This window comes from Zootoca vivipara, chromosome 3, assembly GCF_965207765.1.
Source record: "Zootoca vivipara chromosome 3, rZooViv2.hap1.1, whole genome shotgun sequence".
Lineage (NCBI taxonomy): Eukaryota > Metazoa > Chordata > Lepidosauria > Squamata > Lacertidae > Zootoca > Zootoca vivipara.
The window spans coordinates 65,615,842-65,638,001 of record NC_142586.1 but is presented as its reverse complement, the minus strand read 5'-3'; the positions used below and the strand labels follow the sequence as shown (position 1 = coordinate 65,638,001).

Here is a 22,160-nt window from a genome sequence, read left to right as displayed (position 1 = left end):
GTAGCTGTGCCAGTATCCAGAAGAGTCACAAAACTTGTCCATCAGCTGATTATCTTCAAGCTATCTGATCTTTCAGAGTGTCTGCAGAGTCTGTCCCTCTCATGGTTTTTCAGGGCCCTGTACAATTCCCCATACATGTCAGGGATAGTGACCTGGATCTGGCCCTGTTGCTCCCTGCCGGGGGTCAGCTTTTGACAGGTGCACAAGGCACCAACCTGTTAGTCATCTGACATCACCATGATGTCAGACAAAGCATTTCCCTCTGCAGACCAGCTCGCAGCAGAAAATAAAGTTCTTTTGGCCAGGTGGTTTGCACAGATTGGTTCTCATGTGAACTCCAATCAGGAGTTTGTGGCTGGAGCCAAATCTAGCCAGTTGGTGCCAAATTTAAAAGGTGCCAAATGCAAGACCAGTTGCAGAGGAATGATCAAGAGTGCACTTTAAGGCTCCCGATTGTTCCTATGCAGCTGCAGCTTAACTTGCCCTGCACCTGATGTCACGTAGTGTGCCTGTTATATATTTCAGCATCACCTTTACTCTAACAATGCCCAGTTCTACCTCTCCACCCCAGAAATTTCTCCCGCCATCCAACCACACATCGAATTCTCCACTTAGATGCTTTGTCATTGCCTCAAGCTTAGTGTGTACAAGAATAAACTTCTCGTTTTTCATCCTTACTCCTCCTCTCTTTCCTTGCACATTGACAACATCCCCATCCACCTGTTGATCAGGCTCTGTTTTTCCTGTGAAGCATAGGTGTGGGTAGGATTTTGCCTGCATCCTGCTGCTTGACGCTGCCCCTAGGGCATATGGGATGCTTAGGGTTGCAGCCTTAAGCAGCTCATCTTGCTCAAGGCAAATTCCTTTTAACAGGGTTCTCATGACTCAGAAGTTCCACCTGCCTGTCATTCACTGAGCGCTGATACCTTGCAGAGGTGATAATATGCCTCTACAAGTGATGACCTGCTACAGCAATTTTCAGTAACCAAACTCTCATGAAACAGATGCATTTTTCATGAGAAACGTATCAATAAAACGTCTCCTAAAGTTGCAGCCTAACCAGCTGAACTTCTCCAGGGTGCAGGCTCATTGACAAAGGAATAGACTGCCTCAGAGGGTGATGGACTCTGTTTGTTAGAAATTAGAGGACGGCCACCCATCAGATATGAAGTTGCATTGGATTTTGTGATGGGAGGCGGTTGGGCTGGGTGCCCTTTGAGGTCTCTTCAAACTCACTGATTCTCTGAATTTTTCCCTGAACCCCATTCTTGTTCAGGGTGCAGAACATCCACCTATTGATTATAACAGTGTCGTTGAGCCTGAGTTTATGTCAAGTCTGCTAGGCAGCAACATGATTCTGATGTTGGGTTGATGTTGCCCCATTTGGGGCAAAGGGATGGCACATTGCAGGAGCTCCTGAGCACTTAGTGCAGACATCCCCAAACTGCGGCCTTCCAGATGTTTTGGCCTACAGCTCCCATGATCCCTAGCTAAGAGGACCAGTGGTCAGGGATGATGGGAATTGCAGTCCAAAACATCTGGAGGGCTGTTTTGGGGACGCCTGAATTAGTGGGATAAACTGCAAGATGCAGATCCTTGAGAACATAAGAAGGCCTTGCTGATTCAGGCCAGTGGTCCATCTAGTTCAGCATCCTGTTCTCAGTGGCCAACCAGATGCCTGTGAGAAGTCGGCAACTGGGCATGAGCACAACAGCACTCTGCCCACCTGACAGCAACTGGGATTCAGAAGCATGATGCCTCTGGCGGTTGAGGCAGAAAGTAGATATTGTGGCCGGTAACCTCCTTCTTGGTTACTGCATTTCTGACGGACAATCTAAGCATCCTGCACCGACTCTGGTTTCAAACAGAGAGTTTGCTGCGCTGAATTCTAATGGGAAACCACTGTGTTTCCAAATGTCAAAGGCACATGCCTTCAGACTTATTTTCCAACGGCACTCAATGGAAGCACAGTGCCTAATCTGCATAATTTGTGTAAACTCTGCATAATATTTGCTTATCCCTTTGATGGCTAGTGCTAATTTCCCCCATTCACCTGAGCAATATTTGCTGCTCCAGGGATCACTCTTGCCCTAATGGCAGTGGAAATGGACGGAGACAAATGCTTCAATGTCAAGTGAAGATGGCAAAATGTAAATGCAAGCTTCGTAGCAACTTAGTGCCACAACAACCCAAAAAGAACGCTGTAAATGTAATGTTGAAGCTTAAGCATTCATTACCGTGGCTAGGGCTGACTTGGAGAGCTCATGGTTTGCATTCAGAAAGCCCCACATTAAATCCCTGATATATCCAGTTAAAAGATGTCAGAGCAGCACGTCTGGAAGAAACCTTGTTTCTTCACAACCACTCACTGCAGACAGTCCTAGGTTAGATTAGCCTGACTCACCAAAAGGCAGATTTATCAAAGCAAAATGTGCTTACTTTCAAACTAGATGTAAGAACCATTTTACCCACATTTGTTTTGTCTCAAAATTATACTTATAATTGGGTTCAGATGCATGGGAGCAGATCCATTAGGCACTGCATGATTTACAACCAGAAAGAAGTTGGGGGCCAATGAAATAACGTCAATGAAGTATGTGGCCCATTCACTATGAATTCCTGTCTGATCTCCTTTCCAAGGATATTTTGTTATTTTGCACCGTGTAATCTGTTGAGGCAGTTTTGCCATGAAATTGCAAAGAGTCAAGGGAGATTACATGCTATTTAGACTCACATTTGATTTTCCATCTCTTTTTGACATGAAAGGTTCTCGCATTATGAATTCATACCAATAATGCCTTGGTGTGGCAGAGAACATCTTGGTGCCATAACAGGCATCTGTTGTCTTAAGCAATAGTAACTTTTACTTCTAAGGCTTTAGTTTCAAGTTCACAGAAATAGTTCATGTCAAAAAATGATGGACCCCCAAATAAAGTATAGCTGAAAATATGCTAAATGAAAACACAAGTGGTAACAAGTAGTACCCTTGGGAAATAATTTCAGATATGCTTTAATTGAGATCTATGTTCTTTAAGCATTCAGTTGTTGTTTTTGGGTGAACTTCACATTATACCTACTTTTGTTTTAAAAACAGCAGCACTCTCTGGGTGCACAAATCACATTAGGCATTAACAACAATTTAATTGTGACTAATTCCTATACTGATTTCCTGTGGTCATAGTGATGTTACGTCTGTCTGCATACTAACCCCACGAGGTAGAATAAAATAGTGATATGTTCAGTCATGATCTTCAGGACTGTACCTTTGTGTCCTGTGTTCCATCTTCCATCTATCTCTATGCTACATTAGGGAGGGAACACAAAAGTTTTTCCAAGGTGGATTTTCATTTTGCAGATTATGTCTTGTGATTGCTTAGATTAGAACCTGGAGCTCACTGAACCAAATGCAGCAGTTGTCTCTTGGAACAAAATATAATGTGCATATAGAGTCCTGAAAATCTCCTTCAGCATTCTCTGTTATGCCAAGCCAAGTACGCTCAACAATAAGGTAAGTTTTGATAACCAAGAAGCTCCCCAGGAGAGACAGACAGTACGTTGGAATTCCCAGATGGATGCAACATTATGGTCTATCCATTTTGGTTGCCCCCCCCGACCCCCCCCCGGCTATACAATGAATTTTCAAATTTTGCCACAAGAGTAATGCAGGCAACCAGCTCCCATGCAGTGGATACTTCAGATTAACTTTCTTTATTATTCTTAAGTGACATTTCATCCTTCAGACACAGGCGCAGAAGCTGGAAGTGTATTTGCTTCAAAGTCAATCCCCTTACACCATCGAGCAGTACAGATGTCATAGCTATGGAGCACATAGGTTCAGGCACATGTGAAGCACTGCATACAAAACACACAGATTGAGATTTAAATTTACGTATATGGTGCTTCCTACACAGAAATGTGCCCAAAGTAGCTCACAGTGCACAACAAAACATACCAAAACAACGTATTAATGAAGATATCAAAGCAATTAATAAAGAACAGACACACATCCCACACACAAAATCAATCAACAAAACTATTCAGTAATGTGATGCTGTAACATTCTATCATGTAAGAAAACATTAAATAGGGAACATCGATCTCTTCCACCTTTCTTTATTACAATACACACTCTGATCTGATCCTGAATGGCTTCTCCAAGGGGCACCTGAGGCTGTGCACTTTTCAGGGGGACATCACTCTCTCGCTCACAAACACTTTAATTACAATTACTTAGGGCTGCTGGGGGCCAGAAAGAATTACTGTATGGCCTGACTAAGGACCCTGCATTGTCCACTGGCAATTCTAGACACAAACAACACTTTGGAACCTGCAGAACATGTTCTGGGCTCTGAAGCTGATGTGATTTCATATGAGATTTGTATTGAACAATTATTGCATTTTAAACATCCTTGCTTGAATTTGAAATTTATCACAAACTCAATTAAGAGGTTCCCCGCCCCCGGAGCCCCTCATTGTAAACATTGGCAGCTCATCACTGAATCAGGAAGATGCCAGATGTCTCACTTAAAGAAAGAAAGAAAATGATTCTAGGAAGTGTGGATGATTTTCAGCTTAAGCTCTGAAAAACTAGGTTTTGAAAAATTGGCTGAAAGCTTTCTTTTTTCTTTTGCTAAAGCACACTTTTTATGTGGAAAACACAAACACACTCTTTTTCAAAAAGCAGAAAATCCAGGCACTTAGTGTATCTGCTGCTGTTGACAGTTTTGAGAAACACACAAGCACACACCTTAAAATAATTTTCAGCCTGTTTCAAATCAACATTGCACTTGTTCTTGTTGAAAACAGATGGAAAGACACATTCTGTTGCACACTATAGTTTCCAGAGCAGGACTTGGAGCAAGGTATAACTCATAGTAGGGAAACATTGTTCTGAACCTAATTGGCAATGCTGGGGTTTTTTAGGTATTAGGATTCACAGTCTCTTGGACATGTTGAGGGCTGTAGTTTTGATTAGAATAACAAACACTTACTGGGACTGATGGAACATTATTTAGATTTCTTTGTCAGCCTATCTCTACAGCTATCACAGCAGCTAAGGGTTTAGCCTTGTATCATTTTATATATTTACGGCAATCCTGTGAGGTAGGTAAGGTTGAGAAACAGGGCCTTGCCCAGGACCACTTAGAGAGGGCTATATCAGAAAGGGGTGTATCACATAAAAAGCTGAAGTCAATCATAAAAGCACCATATGATTTTTGTTTGATGCATTCAGTACTTTATGTCCACATGTCAATCACTGCAAGCTTATGCTTAAAATTGCAAAATGTGAAATGCCTTTGGGAATTATGATCAAACTTTAAAATAAACAAATATTTATTTATTTTATTCAACATAAGTTATATACCGTTTGACTGTAAGAAAACCTTACACAAAAATATAAAATAAAACAATATTGAAAAACAGTTTTCAGCCTGTATTTCAAAACTGTCAAAATATGATTAACATCAATAGTAGCTAAAAAGTGATAAAACACATGGAGTTTCTACAGACTCTTAAGCTCAGCACTACTTCAGACTCCTATGTAAGCTAATAATCCAAATGGACTAATGCAGAACAGAAATACTGAGAGTCAGTATTTCAATATGAGTAGGAAAATGAGAGTACCCCTAAACCAGGGGTAGGCAAACTAAGGCCCAGGGGCCGGATGCGGCCCAATCGCCTTCTCAATCTGGCCCGCGGATGGTCCAGGAATCAGCATGTTTTTACATGAGTTGAATGTGTCCTTTTATTTAAAATGCATCTCTGGGTTATTTGTGGGGCCTGCCTAGTGCTTTTACATGAGTAGAATGTGTGCTTTACTTAAAATGCATCTCTGGGTTATTTGTGGGGCATAGGAATTTGTTCACTACCCCCCCCCCCAATAATCCAGCCCACCACATGGCCTGAGGTACAGTGGACCGGACCACGGCTGAAAAAGGTTGCTGACCCCTGCCCTAAACACTTTTTAAAGAAAAAAAGCACTGCAGAGAACTATACGTCACTTAAGATGTGCATCTTTTGTAATCAGCACTTATAATCAATATAAGCCCAGTTACTCAACATCCTATCAGAGCCTGGCAGAAAAAGATGCCATTGTGAAGAAAACATTCTGTGCTTTTCATCATGTACAGGAATGCACACCACGAACACACAACCCCAGTAGGGAATGGGGATAAATTTAAACTATATAGATAATGAAACTATAAACAGAAATGCTTCCTACACATGGCTACACTGACATAGGTCTACAGGGGACTGTGATATGGAGTGAAAGAGTTCTTAACAAATAATGAGGTTTCCGTTGCACACTGGATATAATAAAATGCATTGGAAATAATAAGCAGGATTATTGTCCACAAACAGACAGAATGGTGTTTGAATACCTAATGTCAGATGCAAAACGTCACAGTGGCTTAATATTACGGGACAAAATCTGTTTCTAAAGTTGACAGGGCTAACATTCCAATGTGATCGCACAGTTTCCCTCATCACAAGAGGTGCACACTTAAGAGTATGCAGGCGACACACTTCTGCTATCTCTGGAACAAAAGGAACCCATTCTCTGAAACAATCACATTCATTTTTGCTTCAATAAATCTGAATACTTGGGATGAGAAAATTCTGGGTCTCTTTGGATAGCACAATTAGCATTTAAATACGTCACTGTGATACTTTGGGGTGTTTCACTTCTGGATTTATTAATACTACTATTCTTGATTCTGAAGGAACGTAAATTATATGACATTCTCATTGCGAACGTTTTACCTCCTAAGATAAAAGAGCCTTTTTCATGTGAGGTGATTCAAGTCACTTAAAAGGAGACTCTGCTGCTTTTGTGTGGAGCAACGGTCACACCCAGTGGCCAGTTAGGTTAATCACATACATGTATTCCCTATGGATATATCAAACAGCTCACAGGAAGCATCACATCTTCTTCACAAATGGGAGCCTGGGATAAAGTGAAGACTGGTAACAGCGCCCCACAAAAAAGCAACAGTCCTTACCATGTGTTTCTTAGGCTGTCTTCCCCAAAGACTCCTAATTGATCAAACAGTCAGAAGTGTCAAGGGCCATTCAAAACATCAATAGGCGAAAGTCACTGGCATGCCTTTGGATCCTGACACTTGTTAAATTAGAATCTGTTGCTTATAATAAATTCTGACTTGAGAGAATCAGCCCAGGACAATTTGAAGCGAGAGGTCTTGCTTCATCATCATGTCAAATGCACTTTTAGTTTGGGGCAGCCTGCAACATTTTGACACATGGCGGATTCTTCTCCTTTGGTTGCTAATAAGGGCATTTCAAAGAAATTATCTTTCTTTTTTAATGTTAAAATATAGCACAGTCCTGTTTACAATGGGGACTGTGATATATAATCTCAAAAAACCTATTATTCCTATTTTCTCTCTTCCAGTATTACTGCAACCTCCAACACAACGGTATATTACGTTGCTTTGTTTTTCTTCTATTTTGTTTAAGACAGTAAATTCATGTGTGTGTTGCTTAGTGAGTAGGAAGCTCTCTAAATGAAAAAGGAGTGGGGAGGGGGAAAGCCCCCTAGATTGCTCCTAGTCATATGTAGTGAAACATGAATATCCTCTGTGCCTCTGCCACTCCTTTTCTCTCTGCTAACCCTACTTTCTCATTATGTTTAATACTTCCTTCTCTTCCTGCTTCTTCCTCTTCACCCAGCAGGCTGCCGGAAGGAGGAAAGATAGCGCCTGTCAGAGGTTTGAGCCAATTGCTTGCAGAGGGCTCTCCCCTTTCCATCACTTTACCCGTCTGGCTCCCCGCTTTCCCTCCTTTTTACTAGAGGTGTGAATCGATTTCTTGCAGAGGGCTTCCTTTTTCCTTCCATTGCTCACTCCACTTTATCTTTTCCCCATCTTCCCTCCCTTCCTCTGGGCTCCCCACCTCCCCCTATATACATGTAATCAAACAGAGGGCTGCAAATTCTGCAACCCTGCTTTAGGCCATGCCCAGAGTCTATATAGATTGCTACATTAGGTGTCTGCAAGTGTAATAAGTTCTGATCTGTGCCACTGAGCCTGGTTAAGGTCTGTGTAAAACAAATAACCTGTAGCCCTGCAGATGTTCTTGGACTCTGACTCCCATCAACCTCAGCCAGCATGGCCAATGACCAAGGATAATGGGAGATGTAGCCAAGCCACAGCTGAAAAGCCACAGGTTCCCCAGCCCTGGAATGAATATGCCATTATGAAGCTGCAAAACAGTTTACAAAAAAAACAAAAGCTTATTAACGAAACAAACAAGGAGACATTTTCTGTGGAAGTATTGCTCCTGTAGTCAGCCTCCCTTGTTAGATGGGACAGCCACATTTTGGGTTGGGGCCTTTTTCAGGTGGGAGGAGGCACCAGCCAATCTCCCCACCTCACTGGTGGAGAGGGTGTGAGGGCCAGGCCAGGGGGGAGAGAAAGGCTAGGACTATCCGTCTCGCTCTTTTCCATGCAGACAGTGTGTTAACTTGCATAATGGACTTTGTAAAGGTCAAGTTAACAGAAAATTCAGTATGAGCACCAGGAATCAAACAAACGACATACAGTGGTGCCTTGGTTTACAAACTTAATCCATTCCGGAAGTCCATTCTTAAACCAAAACCATTCTTAAACCGAGGCACACTTTCCCAAATGAGGCCTCCCACTGCCGGTGCCCTTCCACCGTTTGGATTCCATTTTTAGACTGAGGTAAAGTTCGCAAGCCGGGACACTACTTCCAGTTTTGCGGAGTTCGTAAACTGAATAGTTCGTAAAAGGGCTGTTCTTAAACTGAGGTACCACTGCATATGTTTCCTTTAAAAAAATGATGCTGAGGATACTGTGAACAAGGGGATACCAAAAGTATAAAGCAAACCCAATAGTTGATGTTATAACTAAGAAGTTAAAAACTAGTGTGGAGCTTGTTTTCTCAAAAATTCTGTTTTAATCTTGTATCGTGACACCAATAAAAAGAAAGGGTGGGGATTTAGAAAGAGAGTAAGAACACACTTGCAGTGCAACCACAGTTGAGCATTTAGGGAGAGTGGCACCAAGAACAATATTCTTGTCAATGAGACTCGGTTCTTAGCTTTATAATATATTTACTGCATAATAGACTTCCTTTCATAGACTTACAAACATGTTTGATAAATATGCAAGAAAGCTTTCTGAGTGATAGTTTCACAATATACCTTTTCAGCAACAAGCACCCAATCTTGCTCTGCTCAGAATCAAAGAGGCAGAACAAACCAACTCTTACTTTTTTATTGCAGGCAAACAAACAAGTTCCTTTATTGCTGGTTGGTACAGAGAACCCAACTGAAAAGCAGAGCAAACTAAAGTCCAAGAGGTGGAGTCTGAATTCTCGTATTTAACCCTTTAAAAGGTAAGGTTATTATACAGGCTGCCACCCCCCTTCCCGCCTCAAGATCACTTAAGTAATCATAGGGTGATTGTTATAATGAAAACTCCACCCTCTGCTAGTGAACAGACTTTGGGGGGCTTTTCCAAATGTTGTGACATAATTTTAAAGAGATTCCTATCCTTAAATTGCTCCAGTTCTAAAAACAAGCTCATTCTTTAGATAGAGGTTGTCATTACCTGCCTTGTCACAAATTAAAAAGACATATAAAAAAAATCATTGGGGGAGAGCATAGTTTGGGATGCACATATCCCACCCCCCACTGCATTGGCCGCAGGACCTACCTGAGGGAGAGACTCTTCCCATAGCAGCCTGCCAATATCTTAAGAGCCCCTTTCTCAACCCCCCTTTTTAGCACAGGTGTGTCATGCAGTTACAAATGAGAGGGCCTGTTCTCTCTGGCATCCTGATTTTGAAACACCTTCCAATAAGGAAACATGGCTGGTGCTGACATTTCACCAGCTATTAAAATACTTTTGCCCAGGACTTTAAAAAAAATATATTTTAAATTGTTGTTTCATTTATACAGCAAATACAAAAGCTCCTATGTATGAGAAAAGACAGAGTGGAAACAGACCAGAGACATTTTCAAATTAATTCATACAAACCTATAAGCAATTTACCAACTGCACACTCAATATGTAATTTTATTTTAATTTATACTCCTTATTTTATTTTAGCACTATCAAATATCCAGAAAGCACACAAAAACACTGTATCTAGCACTTAGATCTCATCTCGTAAAGGAATTCCATTTTCACTTCTCGATAATATCAGTGTTAACACTTTAGATATCTATAATTTGCATAATAGCGTTTGATGAAATAAGACCAAGGCAAAAGCAACACCTGTTATTCCAGCCTCTCAAATTCACTCATCTCTAAGCTCAGATAAGTTGATTCTGCTTCATTCATTCATTCTGTTTTTATCCTTTGCAGTATTTAATAGCGGGACAAAGGCCTTTCATTTATAACTGGTTCCTTTATTCTTCTAAGACCTACTTTTGGCCATCATCAGCTATCCAGCCCTGTATGTGAAGTATTACATGGGAATTGAAAGGTTTGTACCTACTTTGCTGCAGAGGACCCTTTCAAAATTCACCACCTTCAAGGTGAGTCGCAAAGGTATAATGAAAATGGTGTCAAACTTAGCCTTTTCTATGAAACATCCATCCATCGAGCCAGGGGGTACTCTGTACAGAAATAACTATTTCTAAAGCAACTGTTAATTTCATTTTTTGTGTGGGGAGGGGATTGGTATCTCCTTCACAATTCAAAGTTCTCTGGAAAAAGTGTAATGTCAGGTGGTAGAACATGGGAAATTTTAATCTAATTTTTGAGGCCTAGGTATCACTGATGTGTTAAATGTGTGTTTGGGTTGTACTGGGTTGTGCCATTTCAGAAAACACATAGAATCATAAAATCATAAAATTGTAGAGTCCGAAGGGATCCTGAGGGTCATTTAGTCCAACTCCCTGCAATGCAGGAATCTCAACTAAAGCATCTATAGCACCAAACTCTGCTTAAAATCCTCCAAGGAAGGAGAGGGAGCCTGTTATACTGTTGAACAATTCTTACAGTCAGAAAGTGCTCCTGGTGTTTTGTTGGGATCTCCTTTCTTGTAATGTGAAGCCATTGGTTCAAGTCCTACCCTCTGGAAGTCGAAAGTTGCTTCAGACTACCTTGGTTCTCAAACTTAATCCGTTCTGGGAGTCTGTTTGGCTCCCGAAATGGTTCGAAAACCTAGGTGTGGTTTCTGATTGGCTGCAGGAGCTTCCTGCAATCAAGCGGAAGCCACGTCGGACGTTTGGCTTCTGAAAAATGTTTGCAAACCGGAACATTTACTTATGGGTTTGCGGCGTTCAGGAGCCAAGCAGTTTGAGTACCCAAGGTACCACTGTACTCATGTTCTAATTCCAGAATAAACCATAATGCTGGGTAGGTGAAATACAGGAGAAACAACATCAAAAGAACAATTAAAGAATGGAATAGGAGAAATTTGCTTATCCTTACCCAAAGCCGAATGAAAGCTGTTGTTACTTTAAAAAAAACATCCCGCCTTTTAGACATTTTTGGAGTAGTGTGAATGTGTCTAGCCATTCGCAGCAACCATTCACAGTATGGTCCTTCCTCTGATGTGGCATTGTGATGTCATCATGTTACATGATCCTAATTGAGCAGGTGGAAGCAGCAAAGGTAAGAAAAGTGGGAATTTAGGTGAAAAGTCACTTTGCCCAACTTTCATACTAAATGTATCTGCATACAAACTTTGAGCATAGTCCTAAGAATGTTGAGGTTGTGAGGGAGTGAATTTCTTTTTAGTGCTACCCTGCACAATTCAAATCTGAACATGCAGAAAGACAGAAGGCAACTTTTAGTAACAGTGAAAACAGAATTTAAAAAACAGCACACAGCTTCATTCCTAATTTTCACTGTATACAACCCTTTGCCACCACTCAGTTGGTTATATTTCTCATAATGAGTAAGTTCATCTATACTGTTTGCATAATGGTGTTCTTTATTTTGATCAAGTTTGCTCTTATTATTCTTGATCTTGTTACCCATAGAACCACAAGGCTGCTTGCTACAGCTTGAAAAGCATATGGTAGCACTTACAATGTGAATCATAAATTCTGAATGAGTAGCTTGAGATTTTAATTGTGTCATTTCAGCTTTCCTTGGGTTCTTTCATTCTAGTAGAACTTTCACATATGGATATCAAATGCATTAGCAGCCACCTTCCATTGCTCCGTTCAAAGCTCCATAATCAGTGGCTGTCATATGTTTGGAAGAGAACCCTCTCTTATTTCCAATGTACAGATGGAATGCAGTTGAAATTCTGAGCTGGTGTTTCAGGCCATGCTTTGGATTGCATGAAGCTGAACAAACTCAAGTTTAATCCAGGCAAGGTACAGGTACTGTTGGCTGAAGCATCTGGATAGGGTTACACTCCACTGAAAGCAGCAGATTCTCAGCTTGGGGTATATGTTGAGTCCTCCATCCACCAATTCTCCTAAATACCCACATAGGGCAGTGGTCTGGAATGTTGTTTGCCAACTTCACCTGTTCTGCCAGCTGTGTATTTACCTGGCGAAATCACATCTAACCTGTGGTCTCGATCAGTCATCTCCAGTCATGTCCAGGTTGGTTTACTGTAACTTAGGTGTACTTGGCTTATTCCTGTCAATGTACCTCCTTGCTGGCCAATGCTCCTATCGTTGTTGGAGCCTTTGCACCCTGGCTACAAGAAATCCCTGCCCATTACACCTGTCTTCCTCTTTGTGGTGTCAGCAGTGCCATTGCCCGCCTTTCTCCTCTTACATTCTTCAATTATTTCTTTGCTGCAAAAGCTGCTGGTGACGCCTCTAAAATACTGATACATCTTCACTTTGCTCCAATTCCTTATCCCTGCTCTCTCCCAGCAGTTAAAGTTTAGACAAAGATCTTTATTTCCCTCCCATTATGCAATGAAGTAGCCTACTGCAATCTCCAGGAGTTTTGGACTACAACTCCCATCAGCCCCAGCCAGCATAGTCAATGGTCAGAGATGGAGGGAGTTGTAGTCCAAAACATCTGGATAGCACCAGGTTGGGTAAGGCTGCTATAATGTACCATGCATTTCCCACTATTTCACATTGCTGCTGGATTAAAAAAAAACTAAATTGGTTTTGTAGAAGTGTAATCCTTTTAGATGCCTGTTTTAGTTTTATTGTAACGAGGTGTTACAATTCTTATATATTACTTATTTTATTTATTTCTATTAACTTTGATATCCTGCCCTTTTGGTCCCCATGCCCCACTCATTTTATTATGCACATGAGCAACCTTGGGAAGACTGCCATAACAGACATATTTAAAATAAAGAAATAAATGAAATAAACATTTGGTCACATGATATAAGCAACAATTCATAAACAAATGTGAATTCAATGTGGTGTATGGATAGAATAATTGAAATGATTCCAATTAGAAGAGGAGGAGGAGGAGGAGGAGGAGGAGGAGGAGGAGTTTGGACTTGATATCCCGCCTTTCACTCCCCTTAAGGAGTCTCCAAGCGGCTAACAATCTCCTTTTCCTTCCTCCCCCACAACAAACACTCTGTGAGGTGAGTGGGGCTGAGAGACTTCAGAGAAGTGTGACTAGCCCAAGGTCACCCAGCAGCTGCATGTGGAGGAGCAGGGAAGCGAACCTGGTTCACCAGATTACGAATCCACCGCTCTTAACCACTACACCACGCTGGCTCACAATTATAATTGTTTGCATTAATTATTTTAATTAAGAGTAACAATACAGGTTGTCTGTTCTTCCACATTCCCAGTTTTAAGGCATGAGAAGAGAGAAAGGCTTTCAGGAGTGAAGCTTCCATATTAACACACTGAATCGCTTGCCTGAGTCTCCAGATGCATCAGAATACCCAATTTCCTCTTCTTGCCTTCCTCTGCTAATGGCTTTCACAACACAGCTTCCCCTTCATGTAACTACTCCATGTTATCTAATCATTGCCACTGCCGTGTTATTTGAGAATAAAATACTGGGGGAGGGGGTGGAACATAATACAACTAAGCAATCTAGCTATCTTTTAAAATTGCCCTTAATTTTAAAGTTTAAAGTAATACCATTTTAATAGCTAATATTTTTAAGGGGTAAATTGTGGGCCAGTTAGCAGGACCTGGGCAGAGAATGGCAAATCTAACTTAAATAAGTGGTGATTAGGGTAGAGACATACCCTCCAATGAGAAGTTTGTATAATTAAAACCCTCCTGCTCTCTAATAGCAACTAGCTTTAAATGGTCTGCAGGCAGCCTGCTTCATATTGTTTAATGATTGCTCCATTGACCACATTCATTGCACTCTGGCTGTACAATTTGTTGATGGGAAAGATGCCAAAATAGTCTGCCAGTAGTGTTTTACTCAGCCCATGCCATATCGCTAACAAGAATATGTAGGCTTTTTAATATATATATATATATATAGGTAAAGGTAAAGGGACCCCTGACGATTAGGTGCAGTCGTGACCGACTCTGGGGTTGCAGCGCTCATCTCGCATTATTGGCCAAGGGAGCCGGCGTATAGCTTCCAGGTCATGTGGCCACCATGACAAAGCCGCTTCTGGCGAACCAGAGCAGCACATGGAAACGCCGTTTACCTTCCTGCTGTAGCAGTACCTATTTATCTACTTGCACTTTGACGTGCTTTCGAACTTCTAGGTTGGCAGGAGCTGGGACCGAGCAATGGGAGCTCACCCCATCACGGGGATTCAAACTGCCAACCTTCTGATCGGGAAGCCCTAGGCTCTGCGGTTTAACCCACAGCGCCACCTGGGTCCCTGAAATATATATATGTGGGGTTTTTTCCTTGGGAAGCTTCCTCTACCTCTGTGGTGTTGCTGGTTCTATGACATTAAAAAAAATGTTTATAGCTGACAAACATAAATGCATGCAAAAGGTCATAAATTCAATCTAGAACCCCAGTTAATGTAGAAATAGATATTTTAATACACAATAAAATATTAATTATACCCCACCCATCTGGCTGGGATTCCCCAGCCACTCTGGGCAGCTCCAGAACTAGATGGACTGCTGATCTGACTCCATATAAAGAAACCTCCTAATTGCCAGCTACATTTCACTGATCTGGACTTTCTTCAGCCAGCCTCCAAGGTGAGCGAGTACTTCTTACGTATTTTGGCATCCATTTCCAGACAGATAGCAGCCATTTTAATCTGCTGCAAGAAAAGATGGGAAAAAGATGGAAAAATGAGGGAAATTATTTATTTATTTATTTATTTATTTATTTATTTATTTATACCCCGCCCATCTGGCTGGGTTCCCCCAGCCACTCTGGGTGGCTTCCAACAAAATATTAAAATACAGAGATCCATCAAACATTAAAAGCTTCCCTAAACAGGGCTGCCTTGAGATGCCTTCTAAAGGTCTGGTAATTTTTGTTCTCTTTGACCTCTGGTGGAAGGGCATTCCACAGGGTGGGTGCCACGACCGAGAAGGCCCCATGTCTGGTTCCCTGTAACTTGGCTTCTCATAGCGAGGAAACTGCCAGAAGGCCCTAGGCGCTGGACCTCAGTGTCCGGGCAGAACGATGGGGGTGGAGACGCTCCTCCAATGAAAGAACACTGGCAAGAAAAACTGATGGAATACTGTATGCCGAAATGGCAAAATTTTCAGAAAGACCGAGAGATAAAGACAATAGAGACTTCAAATAAGATTGGGAACCATTTATGAGGTATTTACAGAAGCAATGTAAAGAAATGGACTCACTAGCAGGGTTTGAGTAAACACTTACAATATATAAAGTAAATCTAGCTACAATTAAGAAATTATGACAATGATAAGAGAATAGCATTATTTGATATTAAGAATGCAATATGAAGATATAATATAACAAGCAGGGAAAGTCAATATGTTAAAAACCAGAAGAGGGATTTGAGGGAAGCCCGGGGGGGGGGGATTCTGGAGAATTTTTTTCTATTTTTTATGTTATATGGTTTGTTTATTTTTTGCTATTGTTAAAAATTGTAAAATCTAATAAAAATGTTTTTAAAATAATAATCTGCTGCAAGAAAACCAACGAAGGTTCTGCATCTGTGCGACTGGATCGTTAAATTCTTTCGATGTGGACACACCATAGAAGTACAGAGGAGGCATGCACTGAAAAGTGAGCCATGCAGAAATCCAAAGATATCCTTGGCTGACTTATGCAAACAGCAGAAGAACCTCTTTTCAGCCACCAGTACATGAGGCTTCTTTTCGGAGAGAGCTCTTGCTATGATTGTAACATCATCATGATTGTAACATTGCAATTCTCTGACGCTTGATGTATGAGAACAGTGAAGCAAACATAGGTGACCTGTAAAGAGAGACACACTCTATGTACTTCTTGTTTCTAGGTTTGTTTCATTTTTTTGAAATAATGGAAACAAATGTAAAAAGGGGGGGGGGGAGGTCAGAGGACACATCAATTTGTGGATCCTTTGCTCCACCAGTCTCTTGTTTGTTTTCATGGGAGGAGAAGGCAGGCAGAGAAATGCTAATTAACTGAATGGTGGCCTTTCTTTTAAACATATGTCCAAACTGGTTAGGTTAATTTGTTGTCACAATACTGTTTAAAAGTTTTCCATTGCTAGCCTCGTGCATAAAAAGCAATTGAAGTTAAACAGGGGCAAGCTAGAGATTACATGCAAATATGCTTAATGAATCCTGACTTTTTAATAGGAAAAGGAGCTTTCCCAGGCTGTGATTTTGAGTGGATAAATGATGGGAGAGGGGTTGTTAACCCATTCAAAATCCTATCCCAGCAGCTTTCCCCCTTCACAAGTCAGGATGGGCAGATCTGTCTGTTTCTGGTCTGTGTAACTTAACATTTATTTTATTTATTTATTTAAATGATTTATAGTCCACTGTTTGAGAACCATGCTCCACAAAGCAGCTCACAACATACCTCTCTCTCTCTCTCTCTCTCTCTCTCTCTCTCTCTCTCTCTCTCTCTCTCTCTCTCTCTGTGTGTGTGTGTGTGTGTGTGTGTATCCCAAGTTCAAATTCAATATAGTGTAAAACCATAGAAAATATCAATTTCCTAACCATTTAAATATCAATTCCATCACAACACTGAAAGAATAACAAGCACTGAAGAAGTAAATGAAAACATAATAATGACAGCCTTGATTCATACCCTCTCCTTATCTCAAACAGTGTAGACCACTTTGAGAAGTGGTACATAACAATAGAACCCCATAGATTTTTAACAACAAAATGTTGAGCATTCACACAACTCAGGAAAGCAGCAGTTTAATAGGAAACCCTACTTAGAGTATTATGGAAAAATCTTCTAGCGGAGCACTGCAGGTTCTGGTGATCTTTCTCTCATGGTGTTCTTGGTTCAATGACATCATACGGTAGGAACCAACTCTTTTTCCCCCCAAAACCAGAAAAAAACCATAATACACACTTCAATTTCAAAAATACAGACATCAAATTCATTTTCTAACATAGGTCCGTTACCTAAATTGCATACATTGAAATTAAAATATGCATCATTACTCTAAACTTCTCTTTACTATATATAAATACAACACAGTTAAAAAAATTATATTCTAAATAATATTATAAATTCCCACAAACCCCCCCACTCCCCCTCGCCCATGTGTGATCTCAGAATTTCATAGGAACCAACTCTTATGGGCTGAGGTCCCTTTGTCTCCCCAATAAAATATTTGAGGGGGCTAGTCGCCTCCAAAATTCATGGGCATTGCCATTCAAATTGTGTGTGTGTGTGTGTGTGTGTGTGTGTGTGTGTGCCACTTCTTGTGATCAATTATGTGGGGTGGGGCTTACTTGGGCCCCCCCAATATTTTATTCAAGTTGGTACCACTGTATGACATCATGCAGTAGATCAGTGATTTATTTTGATAGGTAGTATGGGGGCATCAGAGCATATTGTTGCAACTGGTGAGTGCCGGGGGGGGGGGGGAGGTTGCTGTGGACACTGCTGGATCATCAGTGTTGCTACAACTTTTTGTTTCATCAGCTATTGCAGTGGTATTAACTTCGCTGAGTGCACACAGCCTAGCCAAGTCCAATAGGCTGGCAATAGGCTGTCTTGAATTGGTAGGCACAAAAGGCAGAATGAAAAGGTATAGCAAGATAAGTATGGCAAGACCATAGGATCAGCCTGTTTGGTTGTCTTCCAACCACAGTTTCTGCTTTTTGTAGCATGGTTGTGCCCTAATGCTGCATTCCGACAGCATAGTATTCCATTTCCCCATTGTTTCCTTACCTGCTAATTTTTGCATTTCGTGCAATATTTTGCATGATGTAAATTCCACTTCTGGAAAGCTAGTGGAATTTAGCAGAAGTTTAGCACTCATTTCTGTGTTAATTGTTAACAGAAAAAATCCACTTGCAACCCTGGAAGCTCGGAATATTGTGGGAGCTTTACATTGCAAATTTCCTGTGGCTTTCATAGACCATGCTCCCATCATTCACATAATGAAATTTGGGGTGTTATTTTGGCATACCGCATGGTGAATCATAGGGGAACAGAAGCCTATATGCACAGAAAGGATGGGGAAGTGGTGACCTTAATTGTGTCACACCATGCCCACTCATGTGAATGAAATTTAGTGTGACATTGCAGTATATTGTTCAAAAAGCCATAGTTCCATAATGCATCAGGTAAAAGGAATATTAGAAATGAGGAAAGATGCGCTATGATTATATCCTGTAAATTGGATGTATGTAATAAAGACAATTTCTGAATGCAGATTAAATGCTCTAAAATAATTTGAATTAGTTGTGGATTTTTTGTGTGGAAGGTCTTGCTCTATGGCACATGGCAGGAAGGTGATGGCAGGTGGTTTTGTTGAAAACAATGGCCATAGGGACACAGAGGTGATCTGTGCTGAAATTTAGAGATGGAAACCTGCAGAAACTTGACCTTGAGAAATAGCAGGGTCATAACAGAGAGCTACCTTATTTGTTACTGTTGTTTTAGTATACATGCTTTCAGGGTAGACTGTATTAATAATCTGCACTTACAGCTTTCCCCATCAATTTTTGGGAGGTTGAAAACCTTGTAGAGAGAGGTAGTATTTATGGGGACTCTCTAGAGACAGCTTAGCTTCCACACTTACTCTCAAAAATGTGTAACCTTAGAGAAATAAAATGTATAACCTTAGAAAAATAGTAGAAAGTATGTAACGGAAAGTTTCTACAATCTGCTGTATGGGGAGAAAGTTGGGGGGAAATGACTTTTTTCTATAGTACCCTGGCTAGGATAAGGTTCTTGGGGGGACGGGGCCAGTAATTGTTTTATGGTATCTTGTTTCACTCATGTGGGACTACTCTTGGGTTGCTCTGGAGGCTGCAGCTGGTGCAGAACACGGTGGCTAGATTGCTTGTGTGGGCCATCTGCCACCAGCATATTTATAACACCTCCCTTGCTGGATTTGCACCACTGGGGGGTCATCTGCTACCAGGCCAAGTTCAATGTACTGGTACTAACATGTATACAATTCAGAACCAGGTCATTTGAGAGACCACCTTATCCCTTACATACCCAGTAGATCGTAGAATCATAGAACTGAAGAGTTGAAAGGGAACATGAGGGCATCTAGTCCAACTCCCTGCAATGCAGAAATCTTTTGCCATTGTCGGGCCTGAACCCGCGATCCTGAGATTAAGAGTCTCATGCTCCGCTGACTGAGCCAACTTGATGGCTCAGTCTGCAGAAGTGCACTCCACAGTAACTGGGACCAGGGCTTTTAATTTGGCTGCCCCTGTTCTGTGGAATAGCATTACCCGTTAACATATGCTGGGTGCCCGCAACCAGCACCTTCAGGAAACAGTTGGAGACGTTTGTGTTCCAACAGGCTTTTCCAGCTAGATAAATGGGCCTTTGCCATTCTAGGTGAGCGTATATAGGATTACAGCCAGGAGACTGATCCTCTTTAATCCATCGCTTTAATGAGAGTTGAAATGGTTCCATCTTGTATCCCGTGCTCTTTAAAATCCATTTGAAATGGCCAGAGATTTCTGGTACACTGTCACGTGATGCCCAGCTCTATTTCTCTTCTTTCAGATTCCAGTGAGTCAGTGGAAAACCTAAATTCTAATAACTCCAATGGATTTGCCCCACCCACAAAGAGACGTTTCACTGCTACTGTCTTTCTCTTAGCTCGATATTGCAGAAAAATAATCTATGGTGCAATTGTGGAATAGCAAAATGACATCTGTCATGTGTCAACTCTGCCCACCCTCCTTTTTAGAGGAGATCGGTTTTCATTATGCTGGGTTGTCTGCTTTTCAAAAGCAGTGCCTTTGCCATTCTCATCTTGTTATCTGGATGCTCCTGGTAAGGAGGTAAAGTCTGAGCATTACAGTGGTAACTGGTAACTACTGGAGCTGGTGATATAGTGGACAGCACAGGTAATAGGAGGCAGAGCCAGAGGGTCACTGGAGGCTGAGTCAGCTTCTTCTGATTTTCTCCCCCTCCTCCTTCCTTGCAGAGATAAAGTGGACACCTAAGCAAGTCTCAGATACAATCACCAGGCATTTAAGGAACAGCCACTTCTGAGAAAAGTTGGACACCTAGAAAATTTACATTTCTAAGATTCAGTTTCAAATGCCTAGATGTACCTGTGATGTTTTGATTCTGCTTATACCAAGAGAGATGGACAGAAAGGACTCCGGGGAATCTCTGAATGATAGAAATTGTATGAAGATGAGACCCTATGAAACACAGATCTGCTGTACTCTTAACTCTGGGTGCAGAAAACAAACAAACAATGGCAGGGTCTTCCCCACCTTGCCCTACTGATCAGATGGACCTGAAACTTTTCAGTCTGCCTTCAAGTGGATTTCTCTCAGGTGGTTTCCCCTGTCTTGTCCATCTGGAGGCTTGATTTCAAGTGGGAAACATACAGGGAAAATAATACCCTCTGGAGATCCCGTGAAAGGATAACTTCTTAACCGGCAAAGCAAGCCAAAATCAGAAAGAAAGGGAGAGGAGCCACCAAAATAGGTTTAGGAAGAATGAATTAATGGATACAGCACCAAAATCCTGAAAGACAAGGGGGAAAGAAAGAGGTTGGCAGAAAATAAAAGGTTATTGTGAACCACATGGAGCTCAGAAGTCTGGGCAGTGCCAAATTGAAAATGGGATGGGACACAATTATGAAGATTACAACTAGAGAGATGAGTAGAAACATGGGGATGCTTTTTGCAAGGAAATGGGATTGTAATTAGAAGAGGAAATGGAATCAAGAGACAATTTCTCAAATGTGAAATGAAAAGGCCTTTGTGAATGGTAAAAACAAACGTTAAGAAGCCAAAAAAGCCACAAAATATTATTTATGATTTATTTATATTTTTAATGCATGAAATTGAGACTTAAGTACATTTCAGAGCCAGTAATTAGAATATTCATTTCCTTCTTATTTCTCAGTTAGTGCATCCTGAAACAACGAAGAGGATGCTAATGCCATGATATACACATCATAGTTTTAAAATGTGAGCCAAATCACCCCATTACAGTGTTAACTGGGACTTTCTAACCTGTGTAAAGTTAAGCAAATATGAGTTTACTGAATTGGTGCATACACTTGACACCCCAAGAGCTCATTTATGCAAATATAAGGGCTTCGCATATGAGATCTTTAACTCTTTTATTTCCCTAGGAGCAGTTGCCGCACTGCATCACAAGCTGCTTTTGAAACTCTTCCAAATGTGAAAAGTGAGGAATGCTGTTCTTAGATGGGGACGAAAACCAAGATAACACTGCAAATACAACCTTGTGTTCCATGGCCTAAATTTAACACACATTTATCTCAAGGTCAAACTAGACCCAAGGATAGAAGTGTGGGAATACCTGTCCTTCCTATAGAGTTTGTATCCAGATATAACCGTGTCTCACCAGTTCTTTCAATTTCACCTGGTTTCTGTTATGTCCACTATGCTCTCCTTCAACACCAAGCTCTAAATCTCAGCCATCTTGGCTCGGAGGCTTCTAGCATTAGTGCTATCAACACCTGTACATGGTGTCTCTTTCCACATGTGTTTTACCCTCTCTAGTGGCTTGGCTTCTTTGAATGGCTATCTGTGTCCGTAAAGGTAAAGGTAAAGGTAAAGGGACCACTGACCATTAGGTCCAGTCGTGACCGACTCTGGGGTTGCGCGCTCATCTCGCATTATTGGCCGAGGGAGCTGGCGTATAGCTTCCAGGTCATGTGGC

The 22,160-nt window shown here is 41.3% G+C and overlaps 1 long non-coding RNA gene across 11 annotated transcripts in view; it reads right to left on the bottom strand.

Annotated features, from left to right (window-relative positions):
• LOC148686280 (uncharacterized) overlaps window positions 1-22,160 on the bottom strand; it is an 81,529-nt gene that overhangs the window by 32,613 nt on the left and 26,756 nt on the right. For 3 of the 11 annotated variants that reach the window (XR_015949012.1, XR_015949013.1, XR_015949006.1), the window contains one exon: window positions 14,888-15,141. The exons of 3 other annotated variants lie outside the window; for them this stretch is intronic. This is a non-coding gene — a long non-coding RNA (uncharacterized LOC148686280). Of the gene's footprint in view, window positions 1-11,429; window positions 11,683-14,887; window positions 15,142-15,651; window positions 16,281-22,160 lie in introns of those variants that run through there. 5 more of the 11 variants (XR_015949019.1, XR_015949010.1, XR_015949007.1 and 2 more) reach the window with 4 other exon arrangements.